This window comes from Lathyrus oleraceus, chromosome 1, assembly GCF_024323335.1.
Source record: "Lathyrus oleraceus cultivar Zhongwan6 chromosome 1, CAAS_Psat_ZW6_1.0, whole genome shotgun sequence".
Lineage (NCBI taxonomy): Eukaryota > Viridiplantae > Streptophyta > Magnoliopsida > Fabales > Fabaceae > Lathyrus > Lathyrus oleraceus.
In genome coordinates this window covers 31,480,387-31,494,386 of record NC_066579.1, presented here as the reverse complement: position 1 = coordinate 31,494,386, position 14,000 = coordinate 31,480,387, and positions in this window count along the sequence as shown.

Sequence of the window (14,000 nt, the reverse complement as noted above, 5' to 3'; positions counted from 1 at the left end):
AAAAAAAATTCAGGATGGCTCCAAAAAATGGGGGAAATAAACTAACAGCATAAAACTACACAAAACGACTCGTCAAGCACATGCAACGGTAAAATTCTAAAGGCAATAAACTAAAAACAACATTAAATCTAACTAGAAAGCAAGTAAATCTAACTAAAAAACAAATAAAAATAGAGAGCATAAAATAGAATGAAAGCGGTAAAGATCCCCTCCCATACTTAAACTGAACATTATCCTCAATGTTTCGATAAAAAGTGAGAAAGGATAGATGTAACATAAATGGCATGCTACTGTTGGCCACTAGTTCGCTCTCCTCCATGGTATGGATGTTGTTGACGCCGACTCCTGCTGCGGTGGCGGGAACTCTGTGATATCTCAATTTGTGCAACCCACGCGGATAAGGAGGTGATTGCCTCCCGTAGCCTTCTGAAGTTCCCAAGTATAGCCGTTTGGTTAGCCTCAACGAGCGTGAAGTGACTCATCAAGTAGGCTTGCTGGTGTTGTTGTTGGGATGCCAGGGTATGCTGGGCTTCTAGCATCGATCGCATGGAACAGTATGTCTAGCGCTTTAACTCTTGTATGAACTCCATCATGTATTATTTTTACTCATACATGGCATAAAATAGACCGTCACGCTCTTCCTCTCTAGCTCTTTGCTCCCTCAGCATATCTTCGTCATTATGGAAACCAAATGGGGGTACCTGCAAGAGTGTTAGAAAAAACTGGTGCAGTGTGTGTAAGTGGAGGAGGGGTATCATGAACGAGAGACATGTTTCTCCGCTCATACTCATCGTCGGTCCCATCATCCTCGTTTTGTGGGATGTCCTGGGGTACCAGGCCAGTGATCGGTGGGTCATTCAAATTATAGGTCCAATTTCTATCATGTCGCACATCTGTACGACGAGGAAATAATCGAAACTTATATAATGATTAATCATATAACAAAGATAAAAAAAATTAACTGATAAATGCATAATAAGAAAAATCGAAATGGTACTAAAAATTAATCAAAAAAATGAGTCTAATAGATGGAAGATTCGAAAAATAAATTGGTGAAAATAAAATAAATAAATCTCATTATGGTAAATTAAATCAATGAATAATGATAATGTGATAAATCCCCCCCCCCCCCTCCCACACACACACACACACACACAAAGCGAGCAATTTCCTCAACGCTCGGGAACGTCAACTAAAGAGAATTTTGTCGGGCATTCTGATTTTGATGCGGACAGGACTCCCAGACTTCTTCTAGCTGGCATCTAAGACAGTAGGTTTCCTGGTACATGTTAATCGTCTCTTCAGTGTATGTGGAGTTATCCACTTATATCTGCAAGGCAAGATCGGTAAGTTCTTCACGAAGAGAAATCATTTCCTGACGCAGGGTGAGGAGTTCTTGGTCAAAGTTCTGCCTCTGAAGATTAGCATTTGAAGAAAACACAGTCGTCCTATTCGAGGGGGTGATGGATGGTATTCAGGAGTAGGTGGGGGAACAGGTTTTGTTAAGGTCTCTCCTTGGTTTTCTAGAGTGTAGGTCTAGTTTTCCTTTTTATGAATGTTTGTTCTTCCTTGGTGGGGCAAGGAAAAATAATGGACTGTCTGGTTATTGATCAGGTGTTTGTATTGCTTGGTGCTAATGTAGACTCTCCTCACCAGGCCACAGTCTAAACAATGATTCATATATATGAGGGTGTAGCCACAATATGGAACTAAATGAGAAAGTTGTTTCATGAGGCTTAGTGCATATGCAATATGGGTCATTGTTCCTCCAACATGGATTGGTCCTTCGGTTGATTTGGATGTAAGTTCTAGATTTTCGATCAGGAAAGTTCCTGATTCTACAGGACGAGACTGGGTGATGCAAAAGAGAAAGAATATCTCCTCTGCGCCGACAGGCTCATCGGTCTCATTTCTTCCAAAGAATGTATGGGCAAGTATCACCTGGAAGTAACTAAAGGTTGGGTTATGGATGTGGTTAGAAAGTTGGGTGGATAGGTCAGGGTTGCCTCCATCGGTAATGTCACTCTAGAAGGTGTCTATCTATTCTTGCATGAAATCACCAGTAGGAAGTTCAGATACAACATCAAGGCCGCTCTGAAAACCTATAAGGTTAGCAAACTCCTTGTGGTTAAACTTATATTCCTGTCCAAACAATCTAAAAGTAGTCAAGCCTCTTCTGAATCCACGACCATGGTTAGGCTGGTGGGTCAGGGAACTAAGGAATTCTAAGGTCAGGTTCTGATAGGTAACATTCATAACTTCAGCATATTCCTACCACTGCAGTTGGTAACACATGTATCTAATGCTCGCCTCGAGTACTAAGGCTTCTAAGGAGGCAGGGTCAGGGTATCTGGTGGGAAGCATCAATCTCTCTGATAGGACCATATAGCGGTTCCTCTGACTGTCGTCCCTGCACCGTACGTGCATGTCATCAAAACTTTGCATCTTGAAAAATAGTTAGTGGGAATATCTATGTAGAGATTTGAAACCTGAAATGGGAACATCACACAAGTCAGTCCTGTTAAGAAAATAGTTAATTTATCCATTCATCGTTCATAAGTTGGAAAATATGCAAAAATATAATAAAAGTAAAAAAAATAAAAAATAAAAAGGATTGTGGGTTGCCTCCCACACAACGTTTGTTTAACATCGGGTAGCTCGACGATCATAGAAATCACATAGTTGAAGTAGCGATCAATGGTTCTATTAAAGTATTACCTAAATAATAGGCAGGGATATCGCCTCTATTATAGTGTTTAAGCCGTTGTCCATTCACAATGAAGGTACTACACGATTGATTTCGGATTTTGATAGCTCCAAACTTCATGACTTTCGTGACTTCGTACGGACCAATCCATCTGGAACATAGTTTACCTCGGAAAAGTCTTAGTCTGGAGTTGAATAGGAGTACATGATCGCTTACATTTAACTCTTTTCTCGCAATTCTTTTGTCATGCCATGATTTAGTTATTTCTTTGTAAATTATGGCATTCTCATAAACATTGTGACAAAGTTCTTCTAGTCTGTGAATGTCTAGTATGCACTTGTCACTGGCCGTTAGGTAATCCATGTTAAGGGCTTTTATATCCCAATAGGCTTTATGCTCTAATTCGAATGGTAGGTGACATGATTTTCCATAAACTAGTTTAAAAGGGGTTGTCCCTATAGGGGTTTTATAAGCAGTCCTATAAGCCCACAATGCATCTTGTAGCTTAAGGGAGAAATCCTTCCTAGAAGTGGAAACTATTTTCTCGAGGATTTGTTTAATTTCCCTATTCGACACCTCTACTTGTCCACTAGTTTGTGGATGATAAGGCGTTATTACTCTATGCTTTACACCATACTTATTCAGAAGATTATTAAAAATTCTTGAAATGAAGTGAGATCTACCATCGCTTATAATTAGGCGAGGTACACCAAATCTCGGAAATATATAGTTTTTAAATAGCTCGATGACCACTCGTGTGTCGTTGGTAGGTAAGGCTACGGCCTCGGTCCACTTTGACACATAGTCGACAACTACTAGAATGTACTTATTTCCCATAGATGATAGAAATTGTAGGTGTTTAATTGGCTGCATTATATGGTAAAACACTAGCTGGATTCTAATGTCTTGACTGATGTCATGACATGGTGTGTATGTGTGACTGCATTGTAAGTTAGAATATCTAACTGTACTCTGATGTCTTGACTGATGTCATGACACACTTGAGTAGTTACTGCAGGATTAGCTAATACAGGATTTATTGAATGTCAAACTGGATGTTGTGACATTCATCCCTGTCAGCAGATACTAAGGAATAGAACAGTTGGTGTTCTGTTAGAACTTAGTATTTATTTCCAGTCTGGTTATCAAGGAAATACCAGACCTGGCATAAGGCCTACTGACTGAATGTCAAACTGGATGTTATGACATTCATCATTGACAGCATATACTGAACAATAGACAGAGTGGTATTCTGCTATATTTCAGCATGTTTCTTAGTCTGTTCTTCAAGAGGATAACAGAACTGACTTAAGGCCAAATGTGTAAATGTCAAATTGGATACTTTGACATTTATTAATGTAAGCTGTTACTGTAGTATGGTCATTTTGGTCATATACAGGTCAGCAAAATTGTACAGTCTATTTTCTGGAAAAACAGACTTAGCATATGATCCTTGATGTCAAGCTGAATGTCGTGACATTCATTCCTGACAGCATATGCTATATTGTAGGTTGTTCAGTTTTCTGTTTCAGCTTTTTCTCAGGCTATTCTTCAGGGATTCAACAGCTGAGAGAAAATCCAGAAAATCAACAACCAAGCTACATTTAATGAACCTAACAAATAGCCTATTTGTTAGTAACCTAGATGTGGAATTTAGGGGAACTCGCGTGACCTTAAATTCAGGAGAATACAAGAGCAAAGGCCCAAGTACTGCAATATAAAAGGAAGTCGTTCCTTCATTCAGAACTGGGGATTTTGAGGCGTGAAGATTTAGTGTGTCCATCATACTTCACTGCTGTATTTTTGTGAGTCTTGTATTAGACATATCTAGTAAGCCAAGCCATTATCACGTAGATGATTGCTTTGGCATAGGGTGTTCATTGAGTTGTAAGTGTTGTGTCGCTCAAAGCTTTTAAGCGTGAGTGCTGTGTATCTTGATTAAAGCTGTTAAGCACAATCAAGAGTTGTTTGAAGTGTGACTTCAAAATTGTCTTTAATATTGATTAAAGGTAGTAATCACTGAGGTGATTGAGGGGGAGTGAGTAGGAACTCTGATCTTAGAGTAAGATTGAAATTGCATTGGGTAGGGATTAAGTGAAGAGTTGTAAACGGGTGAGTTTAGCTTTGAATTAATACTACTGATAGTGGATTTCCTCCCTGGCTTGGTAGCCCCCAGATGTAGGTCATGTTGGACTGAACTGGGTAAACAATTACTTGTGTTATTTACTGCACTTACTTTTAAGTTCTGCATAATTCTTGTCTGTGCAGAATTGGATGTCATAACAACCCGTGTGACATCTAAAGTCTGATAACTAGAATTTCAATTGGCATCAGAGCAGGCACCCTGCCTGTTAATTTCTGGGTGAGATCTAGGGAAGTTACTCTCTAGTACCATGGACAAGGACATAGGACACTCAAATAGACCACCCATGTTTGATGGCTCTAACTATGATGACTGGAAGCCTCGTATGATAGCCTTCTTAAGGTCTCTAGATAGTAAAGTCTGGAGAGCTGTCAACAAAGGATGGGAACATCCAACAAAGACAGGTGAAGATGGAGTCAGTGTGCAGATTCCTGAAGAAGAGTGGGACAAGGAGCAAGAGGCATTAGCTCTTGGAAATTCCAAGGCCTTGAATGCATTGTTCAATGGAATCAGTAAGAACATCTTCAGGCTGGTGCACCACTGTGAACTAGCTAAGGAAGTTTGGGATACCCTCAAGGTAACTCATGAAGGTACTTCCAAGGTGAAGATGTCCAAACTTCAGATGCTGACCACCAAGTTTGAAAATCTGAGGATGAAAGAGGATGAGACTATTCATGACTTTCACATGAATATTCTTGAAATTGCAAACACCTCTGGTGGACTAGGTGAGAAAATGGCTGAAGAGAAACTTGTAAGAAAGATTCTCAGGTCCTTGCCTAAGAGATTTGCTATGAAGGTCACAGCCATAGAGGAGGCGCAGGACATCTGCAATATGAAGGTGGATGAGCTAATTGGTTCTCTCCAAACCTTTGAAACGGGCTTGTGTGAGAATGCTGAAAAGAAGAACAAAAGTGTAGCTTTTGTATCTAATGCTGAAGAGGAGTCAGAAGCAGGATACACTGGAGGTGATGAAAGCATATCAGAAGCCTTAGCCATGCTTGGGAGACAGTTCAACAAGTTCGTGAAGAAGATTGATCAAAGAGGTAGACCTAATGTCAAGAACATCCCGTATGACATTAAGAAAAGATCAACTTCTGAAGAGAAGTTCAACCACGGCAAGGGAATCCAGTGTCATGGTTGTGAAGGGTATGGACACGTCAGAGCTGAATGCCCTACTTACCTCAAAATGCAAAATAAGGGGCTAGCTATCACATGGTCTGAAGGAGATTCTGAAAGTGAATCTGAAGGAGAATCTGCTAAACACGTCACTGCACTAACCAGTGTTTGTGCCACTGATGATGACTCAAGTGCAGATGAACTGACCTTTGATGAACTTGCTGCAGCTTATAAGAAGCTGTGTGTCACCAGTGCAGAAGTACGTGTACAAGGAGAAAAGCAGAAGAAACTCATCAAGGAGCTGGAAGATGAGAGACTGAAGCATCTGACGGCCATAGAGGATCTAAATGGTGAGATAACCCTGCTGACCTCCAAGCTGAATCAGATGACTAAATCCATCAGAATGATGAATAAAGGAACTGACACCTTGGAAGAGATCCTAAAGGTAGGAGAAAAGTCTGGAACCACATCTGGTTTAGGCTTTGGGAAAAGATCCTCAGCTGAACGCAAACGCCCAAAGGCTAAAGTTCAGAAATCCAAGGGGAAGTCACATCCAATGTCTCAACATCGGGGAACCAGGATGACTAATCATCAGAAGAGGAAATTCCAGAAATGGAAATGTCACCACTGTGGTAGGCTTGGGCATATAAAAGCCTTCTACTACAGGCTTCATGGTTACCCGAACCAAGTCCCTCATGTCAGACCTAAGCATAAGACATTTAGGCACCATGTCTCCAACAAGAAGCGACAATGGTATGCTAGGTTAGCCCACACAGCTCTAAGAGCTTCTACCAAAGAAGACTGGTACTTTGACAGTGGATGCTCAAGACATATGACTGGTATGGAAAATCTATTGGCAGATATCCAACCTCACACTACCAGCTATGTGACCTTTGGTGATGGTGCTAAAGGAAAAATAAAAGGTGTGGGTAAGCTGGACTGCTCTGGAGTTCCAAAACTGAATAATGTGTTGTTAGTAAGAGGACTAACTGCAAACCTCATCAGCATAAGCCAGCTGTGTGATCAAGGGTTCTATGTTCAGTTTACTAAGGAGCTATGTATTGTGACGAATGGTGACAATCAGGAAGTTATGAGAGGATCTAGGTCCAAAGATAACTGCTATCTGTGGGAACCTAAAGTCTCAAACTTCTCCACAATATGCTTTTCAGTCAAGGAAGAACAGGAGGTGAAGTGTGGCATAGACGCCTTGGACATCTCCACTTACGGGGAATGAAGAAGATCATATCCAAGGAAGCAGTCAGAGGAATTCCAAAGCTGCTTATTGATGAAGGAAGAGTCTGTGGAGAATGCCAGGTGGGCAAGCAAACCAAGATGTCACATCCGAAGCTGGGACATCCTACTACTTCCAGAGTTCTGGAACTGCTGCACATGGACTTAATGGGACCTATGCAGGTTGAAAGTCTGGGGGGAAAGAGATATGCATACGTGATGGTTGATGACCATTCCAGATACACGTGGATAAGTTTCATCAGAGAGAAGTTAGATACATTTGATGTCTTCAAAGACCTGTGCATCAGACTCCAAAGGGAAAAGGACAGCTGTGTTGTCCGAATTAGGAGTGATCATGGTACGGAATTCAAGAATTCCAAGTTTGATGAGTTTTGCTCGTCTGAAGGAATAAGTCATGAATTATCTTCCCCTATAACTCCCCAGCAGAATGGGATAGTTGAAAGGAAAAATAGAACTATCCAAGAATCTGCCAGAGCTATGATTCATGCAAAGAAGCTCCCTATGCACTTTTGGGCTGAAGCTATGAATACCGCGTGCTATGTTCACAACAGAGTCACCTTGAGAAAAGGAACCTCCTCCACTCTGTATGAAATATGGAAAGGCAGAAAACCCACTATGAAGTACTTTCATATCTTTGGAAGTAAATGCTACATTCTCACAGATCGTGAACAGAGAAGGAAACTGGATCCCAAAAGTGATGAAGGTATATTTCTAGGATATTCCACTAACAGCAGGGCGTACAGAGTGTTCAACTACAGGACCAATGTCCTGATGGAATCCATAAATGTCATTGTGGATGATAAAGAGGAAGGAATCGATGTCATAGAGGATGTTGCAACATTCCCTGACAGTTCAACAGACATTCCAGTCAAGTCTGAAGAAGTACAAGAACCTCCTCCTGAATGTGAAGTAGATGCAACCACCAAAATGCCATCTATCAGAATTCAGAAAGACCACCCTAAGGATCTTATCATAGGGGATCGCAATAGTGGTGTGACTACCAGGTCAAGGGGAATAAGCTCAAATTCCTGTTTTGTTTCCAAGGTTGAACCCAAGAATGTGAAAGAAGCCCTGACTGACGAATACTGGATCAATGCCATGCAAGAGGAACTTGAGCAGTTCAAAAGGAATGAAGTATGGGAGCTAGTTCCAAGACCTGAAGGGACCAACATCATTGGTACCAAGTGGATCTACAAAAACAAGTCTGATGAGAAAGGAGTAATTACTAGGAATAAAGCAAGACTAGTAGCTCAAGGATACACTCAAGTTGAAGGGGTTGATTTTGATGAGACGTTTGCTCCTGTGGCTAGGCTTGAGTCCATCAGATTGCTGTTAGGTATAGCATGCATTCTGAAGTTTAAACTGTTCCAAATGGATGTGAGGAGTGCATTCTTGAATGGCTACTTGAATGAAGAAGTCTATGTGGAACAACCTAAAGGGTTCTGTGATCCTAACCAACCTAAGCATGTATACAAGTTGAGGAAAGCCTTGTATGGGTTGAAGCAAGCACCTAGAGCATGGTATGAAAGGTTGACCGAATTTCTGACCTCAAATGGATACAGAAAAGGTGGAATAGATAAAACCTTGTTTGTGAAGGATGAAGACGGCAAAATCATGATTGCTCAAATCTATGTGGATGATATAGTATTTGGTGGTAAGTCAGAACAAATGGTAACACATTTTGTTCAACAAATGCAATCTGAGTTTGAAATGAGTCTGGTTGGGGAACTAACCTACTTTCTTAGAATGCAAGTCAACCAAATGGAGGACTCTATGTTTCTCTCCCAAAGCAAGTATGCCAAAAACATAGTTAAGAAGTTTGGTATGGATAATGCTAGGCACAAGAGGACTCCTGCTCCTACTCATCTGAAGTTAACCAAAGATGATGGAGGGCCTAGTGTTGATCAATGCTTGTATATAAGCATGATAGGCAGTCTACTATACCTAACTGCAAGTAGACCTGACATTTCTTATGCAGTTGGAGTGTGTGCTAGATACCAAGCAGAGCCTAAAGTGAGCCACTTGAATCAAGTCAAAAGGATTCTCAAGTACATCAATGGGACTTGTGACTATGGGATGCTGTACTCACATGGGTCTGAGCCTGTCCTATCTGGGTACTGTGATGTTGACTGGGCTGGGAGTGCTGATGACAGAAAAAGCACATCAGGAGGATGTTTCTTCTTGGGAGACAATCTCATATCTTGGTTCAGCAAGAAGCAAAATTGTGTATCTCTGTCCACTGCAGAGGCTGAATACATAGCTGCTGGAAGCAGTTGTTCCCAACTGGTTTGGATGAAATAGATGCTCACTGAGTACAATGTCACTCAAAATGTCATGACATTGTTCTGTGATAATCTCAGTGCCATCAATATTTCCAAGAATCCCATCCAACACAGCAGGACCAAGCATATTGACATTAGACATCACTTCATCAGAGATCTGGTGGAAGACAAGGTGATCACCTTGAAACATGTAGCCACTGAACTTCAACTGGCTGACATATTTACAAAAGCTCTGGATGCTACTCAGTTTGAAAACTTAAGGGGCAAACTGGGAATATGTCTCTCTGAGAACTTATAGCAACCACTGATGTTTGGGATGTATTGTTTAATATCTCTGCCTATTAAACAATTGGAACTATGCTCTGATTGGTCAACAGATCATAGCTATGCCACTTGCAACAAGTGTGGCAACAAGAGGGTAAGGAGACACCCTAACGTGAGAAGGCCTATGCACCTGCAGGAATTCAAGGATGCTGTTCATGCAGGAGTGGTTCTGGATGTCAGAAACAAAGTCATGGCATCTGATATGGCTGTACCTACAGTAAAGCAAAAGTGGGTGATTACTTGATCAAAGCTGTGAAGCAAGATCAAGTGGGTGCTAACTTGGTTGAAACTGTGAAGTAAAACCAAGTCTGTAATTCTGTCATTTTTTTCTGTTTATGTTGTTGGCTTTGGCAACATTTTTGACAAAAAGGGGGAGTAACAGGTGATACCCCAGACAACAGATTGGTCTATTAAAACAGACTTTCATGACAGATTCGAAGATTCCCTCCCCTGCAGCTGATGTGTGTTGAAGTTTTTATTTAACTTCTGTACCTCTGTATGTGTGCTGTGGATGTGTGCTGCAATTAAAAGTTTTTATTTAACTTCTGTATGTGTGCTGTTATGTGAAGTTTTATTTAACTTCCATGTGTGTGAGTGTGCTGCCACTCTGAGTGTATTAGCTAGGTCTATTTCCTGCTAGATGTGTGATTCCGCTGCTATGAACTCTGTTATGGGGATCAAAGTGTTTTAGCCAAAAATTTGCCAAAGGGGGAGTTTGTAGGTGTTTCATTGGCTGCATTATATGGTAAAACACTAGCTGGATTCTAATGTCTTGACTGATGTTATGACATGGTGTGTATGTGTGACTGCATTGTAAGTTAGAATATCTAACTGTACTCTGATGTCTTGACTGATGTCATGACACACTTGAGTAGTTACTGCAGGATTAGCTAATACAGGATTTATTGAATGTCAAACTGGATGTTGTGACATTCATCCCTGTCAGCAGATACTAAGGAATAGAACAGCTGGTGTTCTGTTAGAACTTAGTATTTATTTCCAGTCTGGTTATCAAGGAAATACCAGACCTGGCATAAGGCCTACTGACTGAATGTCAAACTGGATGTTATGACATTCATCATTGACAGCATATACTGAACAATAGACAGAGTGGTGTTCTGCTATATTTCAGCATGTTTCTTAGTCTGTTCTTCAAGAGGATAACAGAACTGACTTAAGGCCAAATGTGTAAATGTCAAATTGGATACTTTGACATTTATTAATGTAAGCTGTTACTGTAGTATGGTCATTTTGGTCATATACAGGTCAGCAAAATTGTACAGTCTGTTTTCTGGAAAAACAGACTTAGCATATGATCCTTGATGTCAAGCTGAATGTCGTGACATTCATTCCTGACAGCATATGCTATATTGTAGGTTGTTCAGTTTTCTGTTTCAGCTTTTTCTCAGGCTATTCTTCAGGGATTCAACAGCTGAGAGAAAATCCAGGAAATCAACAACCAAGCTACATTTAATGAACCTAACAAATAGCCTATTTGTTAGTAACCTAGATGTGGAATTTAGGGGAACTCGCGTGACCTTAAATTCAGGAGAATACAAGAGCAAAGGCCCAAGTACTGCAATATAAAAGGAAGTCGTTCCTTCATTCAGAACTGGGGATTTTGAGGCGTGAAGATTTAGTGTGTCCATCATACTTCACTGCTGTATTTTTGTGAGTCTTGTATTAGACATATCTTGTAAGCCAAGCCATTATCACGTAGATGATTGCTTTGGCATAGGGTGTTCATTGAGTTGTAAGTGTTGTGTCGCTCAAAGCTTTTAAGCGTGAGTGCTGTGTATCTTGATTAAAGCTGTTAAGCACAATCAAGAGTTGTTTGAAGTGTGACTTCAAAATTGTCTTTAATATTTATTAAAGGTAGTAATCACTGAGGTGATTGAGGGGGAGTGAGTAGGAACTCTAATCTTAGAGTAAGATTGAAATTGCATTGGGTAGGGATTAAGTGAAGAGTTGTAAACGGGTGAGTTTAGCTTTGAATTAATACTACTGATAGTGGATTTCCTCCCTGGCTTGGTAGCCCCCAGATGTAGGTCATGTTGGACTGAAATGGGTAAACAATTACTTGTGTTATTTACTGCACTTACTTTTAAGTTCTGCATAATTCTTGTCTGTGCAGAATTGGATGTCATAACAACCCGTGTGACATCTAAAGTCTGATAACTAGAATTTCAGAAATGATCCCATGAAGTCGATTCCTCAGATGTAGAAGACTTCCACTTCTTGGATGTTTCTTAATGGCATCTTATCGCGCCTCGAGATCTTCCCAGTGCGTTGGCACTGGTCACATTTAACAATGTGAGTATGGACACCGCGTCATAAGTTTGGCTAGAAAGGGCCTGCTTGAAGGATCTTAGCGCAAGTTTTGGATGTGCTCGCATGTCCGTCATATGGAGCGGAGTGGCAATGAGTTATAATACTTTCCACTTCCTTCTCAGGTACACAACGATGAAATATGTCGTTTGCGCCTCTTTTGAAGAGAAGGGGTTCGTCCCAATAGAATTGTATCACGTCAGGGAAGAACTTCTTCTTCTGTTGGTAATTTAAGTCATGTGGTATGATATCGGTTGCTAAGTAGTTAACGAAATCGGCGTGCCAAGGTACTTTTGTTACTATTATGGCAGTTTCAATGTTCAGTTTCAATTCAAAATCAGGGTCATTATCATAATTTATTTTAATTGACATTAGAAGTCTATCATAAGTATTAGGTCCCGTTTTAGATATTTGAGCCTTGAAAGGTGATCTGCTACCACGTTTTCAATGCCATTTTTATCACGGATTTCCAAGTCGAACTCTTGTAACAATAGGATCCAGCGAAGTAGTCTAGGCTTTTCATCATTTTTTCTATGTAGATATTGAATGGCAGCGTGATTGGTATATATTATGATTTTAGCTCCAACTAGATTGGAGCATAATTTGTCTATTGTGAATACTACCATGAGTAGCTCTTTTTCAGTAGTAGCGTAATTTAATTAGGCGACATATAAGGTTCTACTGGCATAGTAGATTACATGTAGTCTTTTGTCTTTTCGTTGTCCTAAAACAGCACCGACAACGTAATCGCTTGCATCGCACATGATTTCAAACGGTTGGTTCCAATCTGGTGGTTGCATGATAGGTGTGGATATTAGTGCAAGTTTCAAAAGGTTAAAGGCCTCCAGACATTTGTCGTTGAAATTGAATTCGAAGTCTTTCATTAGGAGACCAATTAAAGTTTTGGTTATTTTGGAGAAGTCCTTGATGAAGCGTCGGCAGAAACTGGCGTGTCCAAGAAAGCTTCTCACCTCTCTAACTGTTTTTGATGGTTGAAGGTTTTATGTAACCTCGATCTTAGCTTTATCAACCTCAATGTCACTTTCTGATACTATGTGTCCTAGTATTATACCTTCGGTAACCATGAAATGGCATTTTTCCCAGTTTAGAATAAGGTTAACTTCTGCGCATCTCGCCAGGATTCTCTCAAGGTTATCCAGACAGTTTTTAAAACTAGATCCACATACCGAGAAATCGTCCATGAAAACTTTCATGATCTCGTCAAGGAAATCTATGAATATTGACATCATACATCGTTGGAAAGTTGCAGGGGCATTGCACAGTCTGAATGACATTCGTCGATAGGCAAATGTTCCATAAGGGCAGGTGAAGGTTGTTTTCTCTTGGTCATCAGGATGAATAGGAATCTAGAAAAATCCAGAGTATCCGTCTAAATAACAGAAATAAGAGTGTCTAGCTAGACGTTCAAGCATTTGATCTATGAAAGGAAGAGGAAAGTGGTATTTCCTAGTTACTTTGTTTAGCCTCCTTTATTATTTTTTACAACTGTGACACCTCCCTTTTTAGGTACCGCATGCACGAGGCTTTCCCATTTGCTATCGGAGATTTGGTAAATTATTCCAGCTTCTAGTAATTTTAGCACTTCTCTCTTAACTACATCACTCATTATAGGGTTTATTCTTCTTTGGTGTTCTCTAGAGGGTTTAGAATCTTCCTCTAGCATAATTCGCTGCATGCACACAGAAGGACTTATCCCTTTAAGATCGAAAATGTTATAGCCTAGAGTTGCAGGATATTTTTTTAAGACATCTAAGAGTTGATTCGTTTCGTCCTTATTTAAGGTTGCACTTACTATAACTGGATGATTTAGTTTGTCGTCAAGGAATTC